This window comes from Belonocnema kinseyi, chromosome 4 (assembly GCF_010883055.1).
Source record: "Belonocnema kinseyi isolate 2016_QV_RU_SX_M_011 chromosome 4, B_treatae_v1, whole genome shotgun sequence".
Classification (NCBI taxonomy): Eukaryota; Metazoa; Arthropoda; class Insecta; order Hymenoptera; family Cynipidae; genus Belonocnema; species Belonocnema kinseyi.
In genome coordinates, this window is record NC_046660.1 from 108,168,966 (window position 1) to 108,189,049 (window position 20,084).

The 20,084-nt window shown below is 32.9% G+C and overlaps 1 pseudogene; it reads left to right on the forward strand.

The window, feature by feature from the left end:
* Nucleotides 1-20,084, forward strand: part of LOC117171044 — a 22,510-nt pseudogene that overhangs the window by 1,407 nt on the left and 1,019 nt on the right.

Here is a 20,084-nt window from a genome sequence, read left to right on the forward strand (position 1 = left end):
TCATTTTTTGTAACGTGGTAACAAGATAAGAATTGAAAGCAAACTGAATGTTAAATCAAAAAGCATGAAAGAGGGAGCTCTTCTTAATATTTTGACACCAAATTCATGTCGATACACCTTACCGACTGTGAGTAAAGCCACCCACGCTTTAACTTGACAGACTGTAAACCCTTAGGGGACACATTATGAATAAAGAAGCTTCCTGGAAGAAATTCAAAATTTTCAAAAATTTCTGAAAATTTGATAAATTTCAAAAATTTCTGAAAAACTGGCTAAATTTCCTAAATTTTCAGAAATTTATGAAAAATGATCAAATTACCAATAATTTCAGATTTCGAAAAGTTTCCAAAATTTTTGGTAATTTATCGGGAATTTATCAGTAATTGATGGTAACTTATCAATTCGAGTATGTCCAATAACTATTCACTGCTCATAATCAGTCTCTCAAGCGCCAAATCGTAATGAAGTGAGGTTATGATTCCGACAGTCCTGGAAAGTAATTCTGACTCGAAATGCGCAAGCGCACATTAAGAAGAAGTAATCTTACTCAAAGAGCGCGAGCGCAGCAGCTAGACAAAGTCTTTTACTAACTGCTTTTTACCACGGTTTCCGAATTGGTCACTTCCCGCACGCAATACATGCGTCGAAAATCGAACATTTCGTGCGTTCGTTAGAAAAAATTATATGTATATGTTTTATATATAGGGTGATGTTTTATATATAATATTGATTTGTTTGCTACAAAAAATGTGTAAAACAGTGTGAAGTATTATATATAATACTTCACACTACATATAAATTATATATAATATTTCCACCTGGGTACGTATTAAATTAATCATCAACGTTTCAAATTCCTAAGATCTCAAGTCGAAATGCATTGCATTTTCAACAAAATAGTTGAATTTTCAACCAAAATTTGAACTTTCAAGCCAAGAAGACGATTTTGTTTTAAGGCAGTGGAATTCTTAATTAGAAACTTAATTTTCAACCAAGATAGATAAAGTTTACAACTAAGAATGATGACTTCTCTACACAAAATTTATAGTTTTGATCCAAAAGTACTACTTTTTAACAAAACAGTTGAATTGAACGAAGAAATACGAATTTTGAACAAAATAGTTGAATCCTCAATGAAACAGATGAATTTTCAAGTAAAAAAATAAATTTGCAATCAAGAAAGATAAATTTCCAATATACTAGTCGAATTTTCAACTAAAAAAGAGCGGTTTACAAAAAAACAATTTTGTCAAATTTTCAGATTAAAAAATAAATTTTCTACAAAAAAGAAAAACTAATTTTCAAACAATTGAATTATATAACAAAAAGATGAATTTTCAACAAATAAGATTAACTTTCTACCTGAAAAGCTTAATTTTTTAAACAATATATATATTTTCTACCAAATAGTTAAATTGTCAAGTTCCAAAGGATACATTTACAACCAAAAAAAGAATAGGTAAATTTTCAGATAAAAAAAAATAATTTTTACCGTCAGAAAAATTTTTTCTTTAAATTTAAACTTTCAACCAAAAAGGTGAATCTTGTAAAATGAATTTTTAATAAATTAGTTCAATTTTTAATCGAGTAGTTTAATATTCAACCCAAAATGATGAATTACACAGCAACACAAAAAACTGTGCGGATCTGGTAATAAGACATACGTATTCCTATGGATTTTGGGGCACTGAATTCAAATTCGGTATCAAAAATCACCCATCACGTTATGGTTGAGCCATAACCTCAAAAAATGACGAAAAATCATGCACTGGGGCAAATAAATTTCAAAATGATGCCAGTGATGCAAATTTTTACTTCAAAAACATGTCGAAAACTGTGAAGGATCAACCCTTGCCTGATATCAAATTATTTAACATAACTTTACCCAAGAGAACCTGACCTCATCTAACCTGAATTAACAGAAATTTATTGAACTACACGTAAAGCTCTGGAAGCATATTTTCCCAGTAGCAAATGTGTGCTACATCGAATGGGTCAACTCGAGCCTAACCTAGAAATAAATCGAACCTAGCCTAACCTAACCTAACCTCACGAAACACAATTAAACTGAATGTGTTGTCCCGTTATGTTTGCGGTACCGTTTGAATCGGCTTGGGCTTAACCTGCAAAGAGGTCAAACCTATCCTAACCTAAAAAAACCTGACCTAACCTAACTTAACTTCACGTAAAACAATTAAACTCAGTATGTTGTCCCGTTGTGTTTGCGGTATCGTTTCATTCAGCTTCGGCTAAACCTACATAGAGGTTTAACCTATCCTAACCTAACAAAACCTGACCTAACCTAACCTAGCCGATTGAAATTCAACCACACGTGTAGCTATGTAAGCGTACGGTTCTCAGTCTTAAATGTGTGCTAGATTCCCATCTGGATAAGTTTCCAGAAAATGTTGGTGATTTCAGTGAAGAACAACAGGAACACTTAAGTTAAGTTATGTTGCGTTAAGCAAAATTTCGTTAGGTTCTGTTAAGTTAGATTCATTTGTAGGTTAAGATCGAGTTAACGTATTAAATATAGCACACAATGAGTTTAATTGTGTTACGTGAAGTTAAGTTAGGTTAAGTTAGGTCAGGTGTTTTTAGGTTAGGATAGGTTTGACCTCTTTGCAGGTTAAGCCCAAGCTGATTCAAACGGTGCCACAAACACAACAAAACAACACAATCAGTTTAATTGTGTTTCGTGAGGTTAAGTTAGGTTAGGTTGGGCTAGGTTAGATTTATTTCTACGTTAGGCTCGAGTTGACCCATTCGATGTAGCACACATTTGTTACTGGGAAAATATGCTTCTGGATCTTTACGTGTAGTTCAATAAATTTCTGTTAATTCAGGTTAGATGAGGTCAGGTTCTGTTGGGTAAAGTTATGTTAAATAAGTTGATATCAGGCAAGGGTTGATCCTTCACAGTTTTCGACATGTTTTTGAAGTGAAAATTTGCATCACCGGCATTATTTTGAAATTTATTTGCCTCAGTGCATGATTTTTCGTCATTTTTTGAGGTTATAGCTCAACCATGACGTGATAGGTGATTTTTGATACCGAATTTGAATTCAGCGCTTCAAAATCCATAGGAATACGTATGTCTTATTACCAGATCCTCACACTTTTTTTTGTGTGGCTGTGTTATGAATTCTCAACGAAGAATGAGATAATTGATATTTTAATCAATAAATATTTTAATTTGAAATCATAAGCTGTTGAGTTCCACCAAAAATGAAAAAGTTTCAACAAAATAGTTGAGTCTAATAAGATTAAATTTCTACCAAAAACATGAATTTCCAATAAAACACATAAGTCTTAAACTAAAAAAGATTCTTTTTCACAAAATAGTTGCATTTTTAAGAGAATAAATTAATATTTAACCAAGGAAGCTTCCTTTATGGAAGTTCTCTAAATAGTAGAATTTTTAATCAAATGAGATGAATATTGAAACAAAAATATAATAGCAGACTTTTCAAGAAAAAGATTAACCTTCAAACAAAAATAGTTGCATGTGCTTATTTGGATATTCCACTGACGACCTCCCACCTCCCCTATTTCCAACCGTCATTGTTGGGGCAATGTAGTTTATGGACAGCCTCTTAGCTAAAACTAGAATTTTATTTAATACCATGCTACAGACACTAAAAACTAACAGAGGTAAAATATAAATTAATTGCTTTTATATTTTTTTAAATTTAAAATTAGATGAATTTTTGGAAATTAAAATTATCAAAATTAAAAATAACAGAGTCATCCACTACATTTTTTTGCTTAAAGTTCTTTGATAAACTTTGGCTCCCGAAGAATTTAAATATAAAATTGAAACTTAACTTAATCGATTAAATAATTTGTTAAAACTAATTGAAAAGTGATAAAATATCGATAGAAATGTCAACTTTTTGGAAGAAACACGTGGCGCCCCCATACCGAGAAAAACGTGGTGTGACGTCATACGCTTTCAGAGCCCAAGGAAATACATGTACCAGTTTAATAAAAACAATAAACACTGTTAATGATCAACGTGTTTTGACTAAAAGTATGTATTGTAATGAGTATAAGCATATCTGGTTGAATTAAAGCCAGCTCGGATAATTGATCAAAAGTCGAAACAATAAGTTTTTTTTTCTAAATAGTCGAGTTTACATATTGGTTTTAGTTTTCATACAAAAAGTAAAATAAATATTCCTGTGTAATTTATCTGATTTGCAGTGACTCCTTTTTTAAACAGAAGTACCTCTACACTCTACAGCGTAGTGTTGAAAATGTTCGCATATTTAATGTATTTTTTTAGCATACGACAAAGGGTTATTGCATACGAACTCGCAAAAATTTCAGAATAATAAAAATACACCTAACTCTCGCTTTCAATCAAGTATCGGGAGTTGTCTTCAAATAACCTTGGACTGATTTCGGGGGGATCCAAACGTAAACAGTGAGGGCCGCCTGATTCGTTTCCAATTGGAATATATATCTATCCTTAATATAAAATCTCTAAACGATATTGCCGATTTCGATTGTCACAAAACTCGATTTCATTGCTATATGCGTGTGACACGAGGCGTTAGTGGGTTAGAATGCATTGGAAAATATTGAAAAAATTGTCACCATTGCTCGTTCTTGGATAGCTACACGCGTGCGACAAAGGCATCCGTGAGTCACCGTGAGTTAGACAGAAATGGAACGTTGCACGTGTTTTCTTTTAGTTACTGATCCCAACGGAGCTATCTTCATCTGCGCTTGCTTGGATTTGAGTGATGTTCATTAGCTACGGTGCGCGTCTGTACTTGATTTTTAAATACGTACGGGAACTACAGCCAATGAGTGCCACACAGTTCAAGCATGCGCAAGTATTTTTGGATCACTGTTGGGAATAATCATGGACATAGGAAACAAGGGACTAGGCATACCATTGCGGAGATGATGCAATGAGGGGGGAGGTCCGCCACGTTTTGATGTCACGCGACAAACATGGCAGCGCCCACATGTTTATATTTTCATGCACAGTTTGTCCGAAAAAATGCTTGTGCGCATAATCAAATGACACATCGTAAGATGGCGGCTCTCCCCACTCATGGAATCCTCACCCCTCCCGTGGATTCAACCCCGCTCGCCCAAGTTAGAATGGCATGCCTAGTCCCGTGCTTCCTTTGTCCATGGAAATAATAATCGAATCAAAATTCCTAGTCGATAATACGAATTAACACTTCTCCATTACCACCACCTTACCACCCGTGCCATCGCAATACAGGGCGTCTGCTGGTTATTTATGATCGAATTCTTATTTCAATTTAAGCCTCTCTGCTTGTTACTTATGAACGTATTTTCACTTCAATTTCGGAAAGGACATTTTTAAGCCTTCAAAGCATCTGAACGAGTTATCTGGACCATTCAATGTATCTACCTGAGTGCCTGCGGAGAATTTCCCAGAGCTTGTCAGAGACTTGAGAATCTTTAGCATATACTTTGAGATTTCTATCGGTAGGGTTAGTATATTTTTAATTACAAGTTCATGTTTAAGCTATTATTTGTTATTAACATAAACATTCACATTAAGTAATATTCCTATGAAGCATGGAATTTATTCTATGTATTGTTATTAAAGTCCATTGCTGGTGTAGAATGCGATAACAACGTTTTGGGATTTTGAGGTTAGGATATATATACAATTTTTGGTGAAAAACAGAAACTATTTTAAGGAGGATTAAAATAAAAAATAGCTTTTTATGTTTTCATCCTACTTCATTTTGATAAATTTTTTAACTGCGATCAATTCGATCTTGAATTGCAAAATATAATATTAACCTCAAAATCTCAATAAGTTGCTACCGAATTTTATATCAGTAATGAAATTTTATACAAAATTCCATGCATTACAGGAATAATACTTCATATTAATGTTTATATTGAATGCAAATAATAACAAAAAAATTAACTTATAACTAAAAAAACACCAATATTACACTAACTATAAATTTCAACAAAATACGGGAATTTTCAAACAAATAATTCCATTTTTAACCAAAAAAAGATCAAGTTTCAATAAAAACGATCAAAATTTAAACAAAAATAGAATAATTCAGTTTTTAGTATACAAAAGTTAATATTTAATAAAAAAAGGAATTTTCTACAGGTTATTTAAAATTTTAACCAAAACAGGCGAATTTGACACCAAATATTAAAAGTTTTAACAAAAAAGATGAATTTTCAATCATAATATTAATTTTCTATTTAAAAAAAATCTTTTTTACAAATAATGAAATTTTCAACTAAATTAATTTTCAATCCAAGTACAATAATACAAAAAGTATTGAAAATAAGATAGAATTCACTTAAAATCAGGCAGGTTCTACACATTATATAGCAGAATCTCTTAGCGATTAACATTTTTATAGTAAATTATGCAAGACGTTTTTTCTGATATAAGACAAAAAATGGAAATTGGACACCTATGTTAAGAATAACAAAAAACATATTAAATCTTCACCCATAAAATAATTTTTAACTAAAAACATGAAGTTTCAATAAAAAATATCAAATTTTAAACAGAAATAGAATAAGTCAGTTTTTAGTTTATAAAATTTAAAATTCAATCAAAAAATTAAATTTTCTACAGGTTATTTACATTTTCAATCAAAACAGATGAACATGAAACCAAATAGTAAAAGTTTTAACAAAAAAGGGGCCATCCATATACCGCGTGGACAATTTTCCACCACTTTTTGACCCCCTCCCCCCTCGTGGACAGCCGTGGAATTTGGACAAATACCCTCAACCCCCGTACGTTCTCCACGTGGACGTATTTCATAAAAATATAGATATTATTAGTCTTAAAAATGTCCGGGAGGTCGCGACAATTCCATGGACGTCATTTGAGTACTCACTAAAATTTCAGATTATTTTGTTTTCATATTCAACAGTTCGAAACTCGTTGACTGGCTAACAGCTGTTAGTGCATTTTGTAACCATTTATCGTTAAACTGGTCGGAAATTCGTATGAAAAAACGTCATTTTAGTATAATAAGTTTGACTGAAAGCTCCTTAGTGGAGCCAAAGATAACTAACAGAATGTGAAACGTGTCAAAAATTCGAGTGAAAAAACGTAATTTCAGTACTCTTGAAACCCATTGGGGATGATTTTTTAGGTGAAAAAAATTACCAAGAAGTTTGACTGGCAGCTCCTATAGATGAAAATTTTAGTTAATGAAAAGGTCAAAACTTTCATCCGGTTGCTGATTAAAATGTCAGTCAACTTTGGCACTACTCAGAAGCTGCCAGTCAAATTCTTTGTTAGTTGTTTGCACCAAAACAATCATCCTCAATGGGTTTGAAGTGTGCTAAAATGATGTTTTTTTCACTCGAATTTTTGATATATTTGAAAGTTTTCCAGTTAACTTTGGCACCACTCAGAAACTGCCAGTCAAACTTATTGTTAGTTTTTAGCATCCAAACAATCATTCCCCGTGTGTTTCAAGAGTACTAAAATGACGTTTTTTCACTAGAATTTTTGACATGTTTGACAGTCTGCCAGTTAACTTTGGCACCACTCAGCAGCTGCAAGTTAAACTTATTGTTAATTTTTCAGCATCTAAACAATCATTCCCCGTGGGTTTCAAGAGTACTAAAATTACGTTTTTTCACTCGAATTTTTGACGAGTTTAACGATAAATTGTTGCAAAATACACCAACAGCTGTCAGTCAGTCAACGAATTTCGAACTGTTGACTATGAAAACAAAAGAATTTTAAATTTTAGTGAGTACTAAAATGACGTCCATAGAATGGTCGCGAGCTCCCGGACTATAAGAAGTTTAAAAGGAGCGATGAATTGGCTAAAAAAATTCAAATTAGCTAAGGAACGTGAGCTTAAACATGATTTGAATTTGAAAAAAAAGTCGTGAAAAAAATAAAAATAAAAATTATATTGTGCGTGAGCACACTTTAAAAATTGGAGTATACCTAGAGGTCCTAGAGTATACCTTGTCTCATTTCAGTATATTTTTCACAGATTTAGGGAAATGTGTGTCCACGTGGATTCTAGCTCGACCCCCCTCCGGCCCCCCTCGTGGACAAGCATGGAATTTTTCCAAACTCCCCTCCCCCTAAAGTGTCCACGTGGTATATGGATGGTCACAAAGATGAATTTTCAATCACAAATATTAATCTTCTTTCGATTTAAGACAAAAAAATCGAATTTGGGCATCTATTTTAAGAATAATAAAAAACAGATTAATTTTTTACTCATAACATTAATTGTTTACAAAAAACTATTAGTTTTCAACCAACAATGATATAATTAAAATTTCCCTTAAATACATTAATTTTTAACAAACAAAGAAAATCAAGGAAATAGTTGAATCCTCAATAAACAAGATAAGATTTTAACAAAGAAAATTAATTTTCTACCAAAAAGAAGAATTTTCAAATAAAAAATTATTTTTCAATTATAAAAATAATTTTTCATCCTAAACTTGTACATTTAAATTTTTAATGAAATAGCTGAATCCTCAATCAAAAAGATCAAATTTCAAACAAATAGTGGAGTTTTAAACTGAAAAAAGATAAATTTTTAATTAAAAATATAAATATGTAGAACCAGTAATAGGATTATTCCTTTTTAGTTAAAAGAATTAATATTTAACAACAAACAATTAGATTTTCAACAAAGTAGTGGAAATTTATCATAATAGATGAATTTGATAATACACAGTTGAACTTTCAAACAAACGGATACATTTTCAACCAAGAACATTAATTTTATATAAAATAGACGATGTTTGAAACAGATAATTGAATTTTCAACACAAAAATATCTTGATTTTGGTTAAAAATGTATCTCTGGCTAAAAATTTAAAAATTTTCTGGAAATGCAGTTTTTGGTTCAATTCAGCTGTTATTGTTTTAAAATAATCACATTTTTTTAGTTTTTGGTTGAAAAGTTATCTACTTATTTAAAGTTTAACTATTTTGTTAAAATGTTAGGTGTTTGGATGAAAATGCAACTATTTGGTTAAAAATTCGTTAATTTTTTTTTTTAAATAGTTGAACTTTTAACCAAATACTGAAAATTCCAGCCTGCTAATAGAAATTTCAAACTGAATGGCGAAATTTTCAATCAAAAAAGATTAATCTTTAACAAAAAAGAGTTGCATTAAAAAAAAGAATTCCCAATGAATACGTAGCGGTGAAAATCTTTAAAAAATTTGCAACAAACTATTTAAATATTTAACTAGAGTTGAATTTTCGAACAAGCATGTAAATTTTCCAAAAAGTAGTGGAATTTTTAACCTGCAAATATGGATTTTCGATAGGAAATGTAACATTTAATATTTCATTGAATGCAGATGCTGCCAAGAGATGCATGGTAAAAATGAGGATACGAATTTTCAGTCATGAAGATTAATTTTCCATAAGAGATTCGAATTTAAACCAAAAGAAGAAAAGTTACTTTTTCGCACAAAACATTAATTTATTTCCGAAAAAAAAGAATTAAAAAAAAGTATGTATCCCAATCCTTAAACTTTTAACTAAAAGGACTATTTTTCTGTAAAACAGTTATAACACCTTTCCCCTCCATCTACCTCCATAAACCACATTTTTCACAACACCTTCACCCCACATGATAAGTTTTCAAGTATTTATTGGTTTAAAGTGTTATTTTTAATACATAATTCCACTAATTTCAACGTAATTTGAAATATAATAATTATTAGTTCAACTTTAAAGAAAGATTTTAAAGGGGAGACTAGACCAAGATTTTCAGGGGAGAGTTTACCAAGTGGCAACAAGCCTATTATGTGTGTTTTTTTACCTATAAGAAAATTATTTTTATAAGGCGCATGCAAAAATTTTGCTAAATTGATTCATAAGAATTGTGGTTTAAAAATGCAAAGTTCATTATTTAAAGAATATGATTATCATCAACGTGAGTTACAAAATTGTCATAAATGCTATTCATCAATATTAGGTGTAAATTAATTTTTAATAAAAATAGCTCATTTGGAATAAAATAGTTCAATTTAATTTTCTACCAAAAAATATAAAATTTGTTAAAATCCTATTATAAAAGATTAATTACAGTTTCCGGTACAGACCCCATCCCTTGGTGCCTTCTATTATTTTATACTAATATTGTGTAACATTAATTAAATATGTATAACATAGAAAAGATAGGCTTATGGTTTATTCTTTTTCATAAAAAGAGAAATAGGCGCGCGCAAGACTACTAATATACATAATGTCTTAACCGCTCTCGTCCTACTCCCCTGAGAAACTGCTTGAGCTAGCAGTTCCAAAAAGCTTGAGAACGAAGTGACTAAAAGCGAGAGTCTGGTGTAATTGAAGAAATAAAAAATAGATAGTCATATATAAATAAAAGTTGGATTATAATTATAACCACAAAACATCACTTTAAAATTGCTAATCCCTTTTGGTAGCCGTTATCAAGTAATAACGCACAATGCAAAATACGTATGATACGAAAGAAAATGTATATTTTTTATTAAAAATAAATATATTTTTAGCTTGGAAATTAGCAATAATATACTTGTACCATTAATAGTGCTTAGGAGATATGTGGGGCACATGTTACGCCGGACAGTTTTATACTTTTTTCCGTTCCTCACCATTAAATATATTTTTGTAGGATTTTCAAATCTAGCTTTTGTACATTAAGAAAAAAACACCTGCTTTAATATTTATTTGCTTCCATTTTTGAAAGAAAAAGCATGAACCTCCAGCTCGTTTAGAAAATGTTGAAAGCACGTGACATCAGATCTAGATTGGGACATGGCGCGACAGAAATACAAATTTGAAAAGGGCGTACATTTTTCTTTTTCAAATGAAAATTCAAAAAAGCCTTTTTTTAAATAAATTACACGCGTATCATTTGTAATTTTGTAGTCATTAGCTTTATATGCAAAAATAAAAAATATATAGTGGATGAACATATGAAACATTATAGTTATACAGTTTATGCAAGCTCAAATATGCTAATGCAGGATGACAAAATGTTATTCTAGATTCCTGAAACGATAGTCGTGTACAACCAGAATTATAAATCTTATGGCGAAACTGGGCAATACAGATACAATGGAGGCAGTGAAGCAGCAAAATTTGGAACTGTGGTTGTTTTAATACGTTCAGTAACTCCAATATCGTTATATTCTCCTCACACTGGAATGATGAAATATGCAGAAAACGTTCCAAAGATTCTAGCAGTTTGTATAACTGTTGAAGATGCGGAACTTTTATATAGATTATAAAATAGAGGTACTTATTTGTTTTATAAAATAATATCATTAGGTGAGCCTCCATTATTTATAAGATATTTTTTGGGATGTGGAGACGAGTCAGGAAAATCATATGAATGTTTACTTGCGTGTGGGGAGGGGGAGGAGGATTAAAAGTATTTATTACGTAAGTGTACTCTTTCTAATTATTTGTTTAAAATATGCCAATTTAAACAACTAGTTTGACTGATGAAATTACTTTTTATATACTATTATATAAAATATCGAAACATTTCTAATTTGTTTCAGGATTTCTCCATGTAAAATCAATTTCTAAAGTTGCTAATCTTTAAAATTATTTAGAAAATCGACAAAAACAGATCTATTATTAATTTAGAAGTTTTTGATTTTACTTTCTTTTTAGGGAAAGTTACAATTCTCATTTATTTCGAATGCAAGCCTACTTTTATTCTTTGAAGGATTCTCTACCATTCCATTTGGGTGCCGTTTATACAAATCTAAACCCTCATTATTTATAACAATAATAACTATGATTTCTAAATTATTTTTTTAGTTAAAACACAACGAATTAAAATTGTAGAGAATCCTTCAGAAAGTAAAATGAGGCCTTGATCATTAGTGTTAAATAAGAATGGTAACTTTTCACTGAAGAGAAAGCAAAAGCTAAACCTGTGAATAACTACTGTTAAATAAACCATTTTAACTTGAATTATTTTTTTCTGAAGTGCGCTTAGAATCCTCTGTCAAGATTTGCGTGAAGTAATAATAGATCTATTTTTGGCGATTTTATCAATCATTTTGAAGATAAGCATTTCAAAAAATATTTATTACCTTCTTTTTTAGCATTTTATACAATTTTAAAAATAGATTTTGTTATGGCTCGAGAAGAATCGATTAACGTATTATATTAATAAATTTGAATAAAGAGTAAAGAAGTTATGATAATTTATTATCATTTTTACATTCGCATCAAAGAAGGTATTAGATTTCTGTAAAATTAGAGCCCGCCTGTGCTTTGTCAAATGTATAAATGCTAAGGTACCTGTACCATTCTTTATCAGTTATTGCATCAATCGGAACGCGGTTATCAAGAACATTGGATCATTTATCTCTCTACGGGACAAATGCAACAACCCAGATTTATTCTGCACGGAGAAACCTTTTGCTGCAATATTTGCTAAAAATCAGACTGGATTTTACTATTTTTAGTTTGCAATGGAGGGACATAGCGGAACTTTTGTAATGCTTAATATTGCGAGTAGTAACTAGTAACTACATGCCGAACTACAAAATCCATGGAAATAAACTTTAAAAATGTTAGATTTATTTCAAAAAATATGTGAAGTATTTACAAAGCTCTGTAGTTAACCAGTAAGCAATGTATTATTATAGCCACGTCTTTAAGACATGGTTTGGATCTTTCCGTCCGCCGAGAGACGTTTATAGGACAAGTTTAGGACTCGTGTACCCAATAGGTTACTAATTTCGGTAGAAGAAAGTTCTAAATTTCTTGCATTAATATCTACAGAAGATTGCAATATTTGCAAAGGACTATGGTAACGTCGAGAGCGACCGGTGCACTGATTTAGTAAGCGACTTAGCAAAAATTGGTGCAGTCAGATCAGCTGAAAAAAAAAATAAACCCGAAATGTGCCGCGTCGCGTTAAAGGTTACGACACACGTATCCTTTACACGAGCATACGACGTAAATGCAGAATTATTTGTTATGGGATGTTGAACTCTTTCGCACTATTATATTTATTTAATTAAATTGCAACTGCACAGTACACATCATTATATTAGTTTATACATTATTATACACATGCAGGAATATTATATTACAAGCTGAAACAGAAAAATGTGATTATCTGGTGGAAATCGAACACGGGTCTCCAACGTGGCAGCACGGCGAAATTCCATTCTGCTAAACCAGATAATGAGATCCAGAAATTTATCGCTCCTATGAAGTAAATGCTAGCACTCAAATTGATTTCCATTAAATTATTCATTAACTGTTCACAGTGATGGCATTTTTTTAATTCTAAGCACTATATCTTAACGTAATCAAATATCCTAATATTGAGGTTTAAAAATAATTTTTTGCTCTCTGTGGAAAATTTGTTTTTCAATTGTAACTTTTCGAATGATCCTAATTTATTGTGATAAGGATCTTTGCATCAAACCAAATTGAGTGATTGATAAATTTAAGGAATTTCAGTAGAGCGTTGGTCGACTGGCATCGTTTACTCTCGGCTGAACTCGGTTCAACGCTAGGCTCGCTTACTAAGTTACTTACTAATATCCGAGCGCGATCTTCCGAATTTGTTTCACTCAATAATTCAAAAAATAGAAAGTGTCATAGTATAATTCATATTCCTACAAATAATAGCAATTCCTCTTACAAATTTAGTCTTTTATGTTATTTTAGGTACTTATTACTTCTACTCTTCTTATATAATTTAATTATGTCTCTACTAATTTATTTTATCTAAGATTGTACTATAAAAAAGCTTCCCGCTTCGCGGGCACATCCTCATCGCGCGCTATGCGCGCGGCTCGCAAGTTTGGGCGCGCCTAGGCCGCGCGACGGTTCAATCTCGCGCTTCGCGCACCGGACATAATTACACCTCGCGCTTCGCGCTCGGATATTTATTCTTTGCATTTGGAATGTTTTAAAAAAAACCTTATCAAAAAGATCTCTTTTAGATGGCAGTAGTTATATGCGTCTACATATTCTAAATTGTCTACTTAATTAAGTATAGTCAAAGATTAAGTTTCTCAAAGCTCTGTAGGCTTTGACGTACACATTCTCATCGTGACACTCGCGCTGCGCGCTCGATTTCCGACAGACATTTGTAAACAGGTTTTGTTGAATTTTTTTCTTGTAATTTTCGTCGTTTTTCCACACATTTTTTTTATTTTATTTTTTTTCAACGTTATTTTTCACGAATAAAACAAAAGGTACGCGTCCTATCAAGAAGTGATTCTTAACGAAATTGTAGATATATTTTGGGATAACAATTTTTGTTGATTTTGAAGAAAATCCACAAATTTGTCATGATAATCTTGTAGGTCTTTTAAAAAGATATGTTTTTCTTCTCCTGACTTTTTTTCATATCGTGCGTTCTTTGGCTTAAAATTTTGATTTTCGGTTGATTTAAAAAATTTTGAAAACGCTATATCTCTGAGAATTTTCTTTTTATCGAAAAATGTCATGAGGATAAATTGTTTTTTTTTAATACTATAAATACCCATACATAGAAATTTCAAATTCAGAAAAAGTGGTCTAAAAAATTTTCAAAATGCGCTCACTTTTAAAATTTTTATCAAAAATGGCTGGTTAACGAACTCGTCCTTTCTTTTAGGACCTAAAAAAAGTACAAATATTGTATTAAAATATACGAATTATCGCCTTGGTCCCTCGATTGTAACCTAATTTAGTCATTTTTCCAGTATAAAGTTTCTCAGTGTGATGTTGTAGTAGAACTGCAGCAAGATGTTAAGTAGGCTACTCATTTTGGACTCTTAGCTTCCATAAACCTTTACGTTATGCATGTGCAGGGGGTAAGTCTGTTGAGAATCAGCCATTCTTACCTCAATTTAGAAACCATATTACGTATTATTGAATATCAAACCTAGTGGTGGTTCATCGCTAAACAAAACTATACTGCGCGTATGGTTTGTGTTTGTCCTCATAATATTTATAGGCGTTGTTGTCCTAAAAATATTGACGTTATTGTCCTCACAATATTAATAGGCGAAGTCAGATAGGATAGCCGTGAGACACTTATATAAGGTCGAGAGGCAGGTGACTGGTTGGTAATCACCAGGAACACCAGTATCTACCTTCTTGGGTACCATATGCGTAAGGTCCTCTGACATAAAAGAAGGCAAGTGTTCTGGGTTCTCTAAGATGTTTTGAAAGACTCCAGCACAATGGTATTTTTCACTTATTTGCTGAACTTTTCTATGTAAAACAAATGGAAAAAATCAGTCTTTTGTCCACTTTATATAAATTATATATAACTTTTTCCCGTGGGACCTCTAGGTATTCGTATCAGAAGCTGTGCACCTCATCCACACCCGGCGCTTTCCAGTTCTTAGACATCTTAAAGTTATGAGTTACATCGGAGGCTTAGATAAATAGACTATTCATCCCAGGAAATCGTGCAACTCTGTCCTTTTCTAGACGGAACCACGTCGTGTCGAGTTGACTTCACCTATGAGTATCCCAGATGCTTGAACAAGATCTGGCCATTTCCTCGGCCCTAGATGGTTTACAATAATTTTAAGCTTTGGTTTTGCCATCTACAAGTGCGCGAAAGAAACTTTTTTCGTCTGTTAATAAAGTCCTATTTTAATTCCTTCTCGCGATCGTTCTCTTGAATCGTCTCAGTCGCACTGACCAGACCATGGGCTTCTATTTAAGATACGAGTAGTCAATTACTTCGTCCAGGTTCGTAGATGTCTTTCAACTGATGTTATGTGGGCGAATGATCTTCTCCACGTGGCGATTTAGTCTCCGAGACAAATTGCCATTTAGAAACTGGTACAACCGTCCCATTTTTGCTCTTATTTTACTAATCTCGCTTTGTAGTCGAAAGATACATGGATGATGCTACCGCAGATGCAACCGTTGCGCAATATGTAAGAGTCTGAACCAGCAGCAAGCTCATAGCCTACTGCAAGAACAGAGGCAGTATCTCGGTGTTTAAGCCGCCGACTAGTCGGAGGAGGTCCTTGTTGATTCTAATTATCGGCAGACCGTTTCACATTGTTGGTTCTTGATCTGTGAACCTTAGGATGGCATCAGTGTAGCACACCATAAGATGCAGGCTTTTCTCATCGAGCTTTTCAATGAGTTTAGCAGGACCAAAGACAGGCTCCGGCGGCTGCAAGCTTAACGAATGTCGACCATGAGACTGTTGCTCTGCTACATGCCCCACAGATCCGGCGCCCGCTCATCCATAACGTCTCCTGTCACAGATATAAGAAACCTCCTCTTCCTCCGCATCTTTGGGGCGCGTTACAGGTGCTGCTACTTGTTGCTGCACCTGTTTTTGGATGTTACTAATTTCGACCTCGGATATAAGTTGGTGGCGGCTGACGTATCTTAATTGATCAGCAAGATGCTGTTTCGTCACTATATGGGTAAACTCGGGATGAAGATCCACGAAAAGACGATGTTGTTTCTCTCTAAAGGGTTCTTTTCATGTTGTTACCTGAAAGTGACATCTGATCATGTATCCATTCATTGCTGGCCTCACGAACCCTGGAGTTGTTATCGTAATGCTTTCTCAACCTCAGATCTTATTCGGTTAATTGTTCTTCTAAGGAGGAGGTTCCCATCTATCGTCTGATGTCTTTGTTGTTTAAGGTCTTCTATGGATATTGTCTTTATTTCCTGGAAATTAACCACAAATTTTTGGTGCATGGTCATCCCGTCAGAAGAAGTTGTGGTCGCTCCCAACTCATATTGAAATTGGCAACTACTCACAAGCTTATCATAATGGGTTTGATAATTGATGCGCTGCCGTGGAATTCCAGTGAAAGTGGTCGGCTGGGGGTTTTTAACCGAAATATCCTCCGCAAGTGCGGCTGTTGTTCTGCTGCTTTCCACTTCTTGCCGATTTTATGCCTGAACAGCAGTCCTTTCGGGAATCCCGGTTAGATCTACCTGCCCGGCACGTAGCTCACCACCACTGGCTTGTATGCTTCTAGCCCCAGCGATAACACCAGGGGTGCCCCGAAGATCCTCGGGAAGCGACCAACTTCTATATCGTTTTTGTATCTTCTCTATGAATTTATGAGTTTTTGGTTCTCCTTGTAGTCCTTTTCCTCTTCTTTCTCTGCCTGTCTGGCATGAAAAACCCTGCCAGTAGCAATGCTACAGCCCATATAGCCGTCAAATTCATGAGAGAAAAGTTTCAGTCCTACTGCAACGCCAACGCGAGAACACCTTCGGTAAGGTTATTATTTTATTAATGTGGACAAGGTGGGATCCGAACGACCAGAACCTCGGTAAAGGCACATAGAAAAACTTACAGAGGTTCCATAATACTTCTCCGACGCCTGACCTCCAATCAATCTCTCTAAGAATCATCCTAGTTGAATAACTTTAAAAAGACATTAGGTATCATAGATTATACAAAAAGGCGCAAGCTTTCTGATTATCATATAGCAAGATCCACACTTTTTACTCTATTCACATCCACAAAGTAAAGCTCTTCAAGCAAGCCCTCTAGTATCCAAGGCCTTTCCCTTAGAAATTCATGGAAATCCTTCAAAATCGCATAAAAACTGTTAGATTTCATAATCGCAATCAAGAAGAATCCTTGAAGGGCATTTAAATGTCAAAAAACATTTTCACTAAATTAATGAACGTTCCCTTTGGCATAAAATTTAATATTTTTACAAGATGATAACTTTCTCACAGGAAAACCTTTAAAAATTAAATTGAAAATGGAAGCTAAAATGCTTTCTGAAGTTGAATCACGAAACCTCGTAGCTGAATTATCTGGGAATAAAAATCCAGAAAAAGTAGTAATCGTTTCTGGCCATATCGATAGTTGGGATGTTGGTTAAGGTGCAATGGATGATGGTGGAGGAGCTTTTATTTCCTGGAGCTCTTTGGTTCTTCTAAAACAATTAAACTTGCAGCCTAAAAGAACGATAATGTATTTATTACCTCGTATAAATCAAATAATGACAAAATGATGTATTAAATATTACTGATCAACTTCTTATTTTTCTATTCAAACTAAATTCAGTCCAGGGCCCAAAATGTTGCGCAGTTCGGATGTAAAAGTGTTTATTCTGAAATGAAAAAGTCCTGTAGGAAATTACCCTTATTTGCTAAGAAAATCCTTTAGTTTTTAACCTAATATTTTAAAAGTTTTCAACCTGAATTTCATTGTTTATTTAAACTATTACTCTTTATTTGATAAATTATCAATATTTTTATTTATCTGCCTTAGGCTTTACAGTACTTTTTGTATTCGACTTTTCCACCCTCTTTCTCGCTTTTCCATTTTAATGTGAACTGAATTAATAGAGTCCAAAAAGAAAATCCACCTAATTTTTGTTAAGCTAATGCAGCTTGCTTGAGGAGATGCCTATTCTATTTTGATTTATAATTAATTTCTTTTCGGTTAAAAATATAATCATTTGGTTGGGAATTTAATTATGGTGATGAATATTTAACAACCTTGTTTAAAAAAATTTCTTTTGGGTTAAAAATTAATTTTTATTTACAAATTGGTATTTTCTGTCTGGAAGATTTAATTTCTTAGCCAAAAAAATAATTTATTTTCAAAATTCACTAATTTGTCGAAATTTCAACCTTTCTGGTTAAAAATTAAATTCTTTTGGTGAATTTTTTTTAAGAATCGCCATTTTAGTTGAAAATGTATCTGTTTAGTTAAAACTGCTACTGATCACTTGAAAATTTTATTTTTTTGAAAATTAATTCGTTATACTGAGAATCGAGCTATTCTATTTTTAGCACAAATGTTACGTTTTTTAAATGGAAATTTGTCCTTTTGGTTGAATAAGTAATTTTTTTGAATGAAAAATTCAACTGTTCATTTAAAATAAATCTGTTTTGGTTGAGCATTTTAATATCTGGTTGCAAATGTGCAAATTTATAAATCTCCTTAACTGAAGATTTAGGTTTTCGAATTTTTGTTGCAAAATAATCTTTTTTAGTTCTTCTTTATTCATAATGCGTGCCCTAAGGGTCTACATGAATTTCATTCCTTACAATATTTTCGCTTATATACATAAAGGGTGGACATGCTGGGGCTTACATACATGGCGAACTTGATGCTACCCGAATTGCACAACAGAAGGGAAGAAGCCATTGTACAGGGGTATTTTCATATTTCGCGCCTTTAAAGTTACATTCGGATCGGCCATTCGGTCAAGTCCATGCATCTTCGGAGCAAGTTTATCATAGTTTCCAGGGTTGCGTTCGAAACCTCAAATGGATACGAAGAGTGAATTATGTTTAACGCTTATTTGCGGCAAAAAGGTATGTTATGAATATATAGGATATGTATTAAATAAAGTAAATAAAATATTAAATGCGTAAACTTTAAATTGACATTGCCTACATTTACTTACAGCGATCAGGACAAACACGTGAATCAAAAACATACCCTCGAAATAATGACAGATCGGCTCGGCATGTTTATTATACTTTCGATTGATTATTCTTTACCAAAGAAATGTTTGATGTTTTGTATTTTCATCACTGAAATTGTCGGCAGCGACAATTTAAATAATAATTACTTATTGTCAATTGTACAATCATTACTTATTAATCATTTTAATAAGTTAAACATTATTTCTGAATTTAATAATTGATTACTATTTTTTTTTTCGCAGATCGATCCTAGAAGAAATACACATCAGGAAATGCAGATGGAATTAGTGCATTTCGGCTTGGGGTGTTTCAATAAACATTGTTGAAAAATCTTTATCTCTGAACCTTATTACAAGACTGGAGATTGATCAGCCTAAAATTAATAATCTGAGTCATTCCGATGGCATAGGCCATCGGAATAGGTATTCGGTGTACTAACCACTTCCTGCTTTAAATCTATTTTTTCCTGCGATATTACTCGCTCTGCTAGCCATGAATCCAATTCAAACGCTCCCGCCGTCTACCATTCCTAGCCTCTATCTATCGTCGTGGTCTGATACCTGTCTCGCCTTTCTTCATCGCTACCCAACCCTGCTACTACAGTCTGTCAAGTTAAAGCGTGGGTGGCTTTACTCGCAGTCGGTAAGGTGTATCGACATGATTTTGGTGTCAAAATATTAAGAAGAGCTCCCTC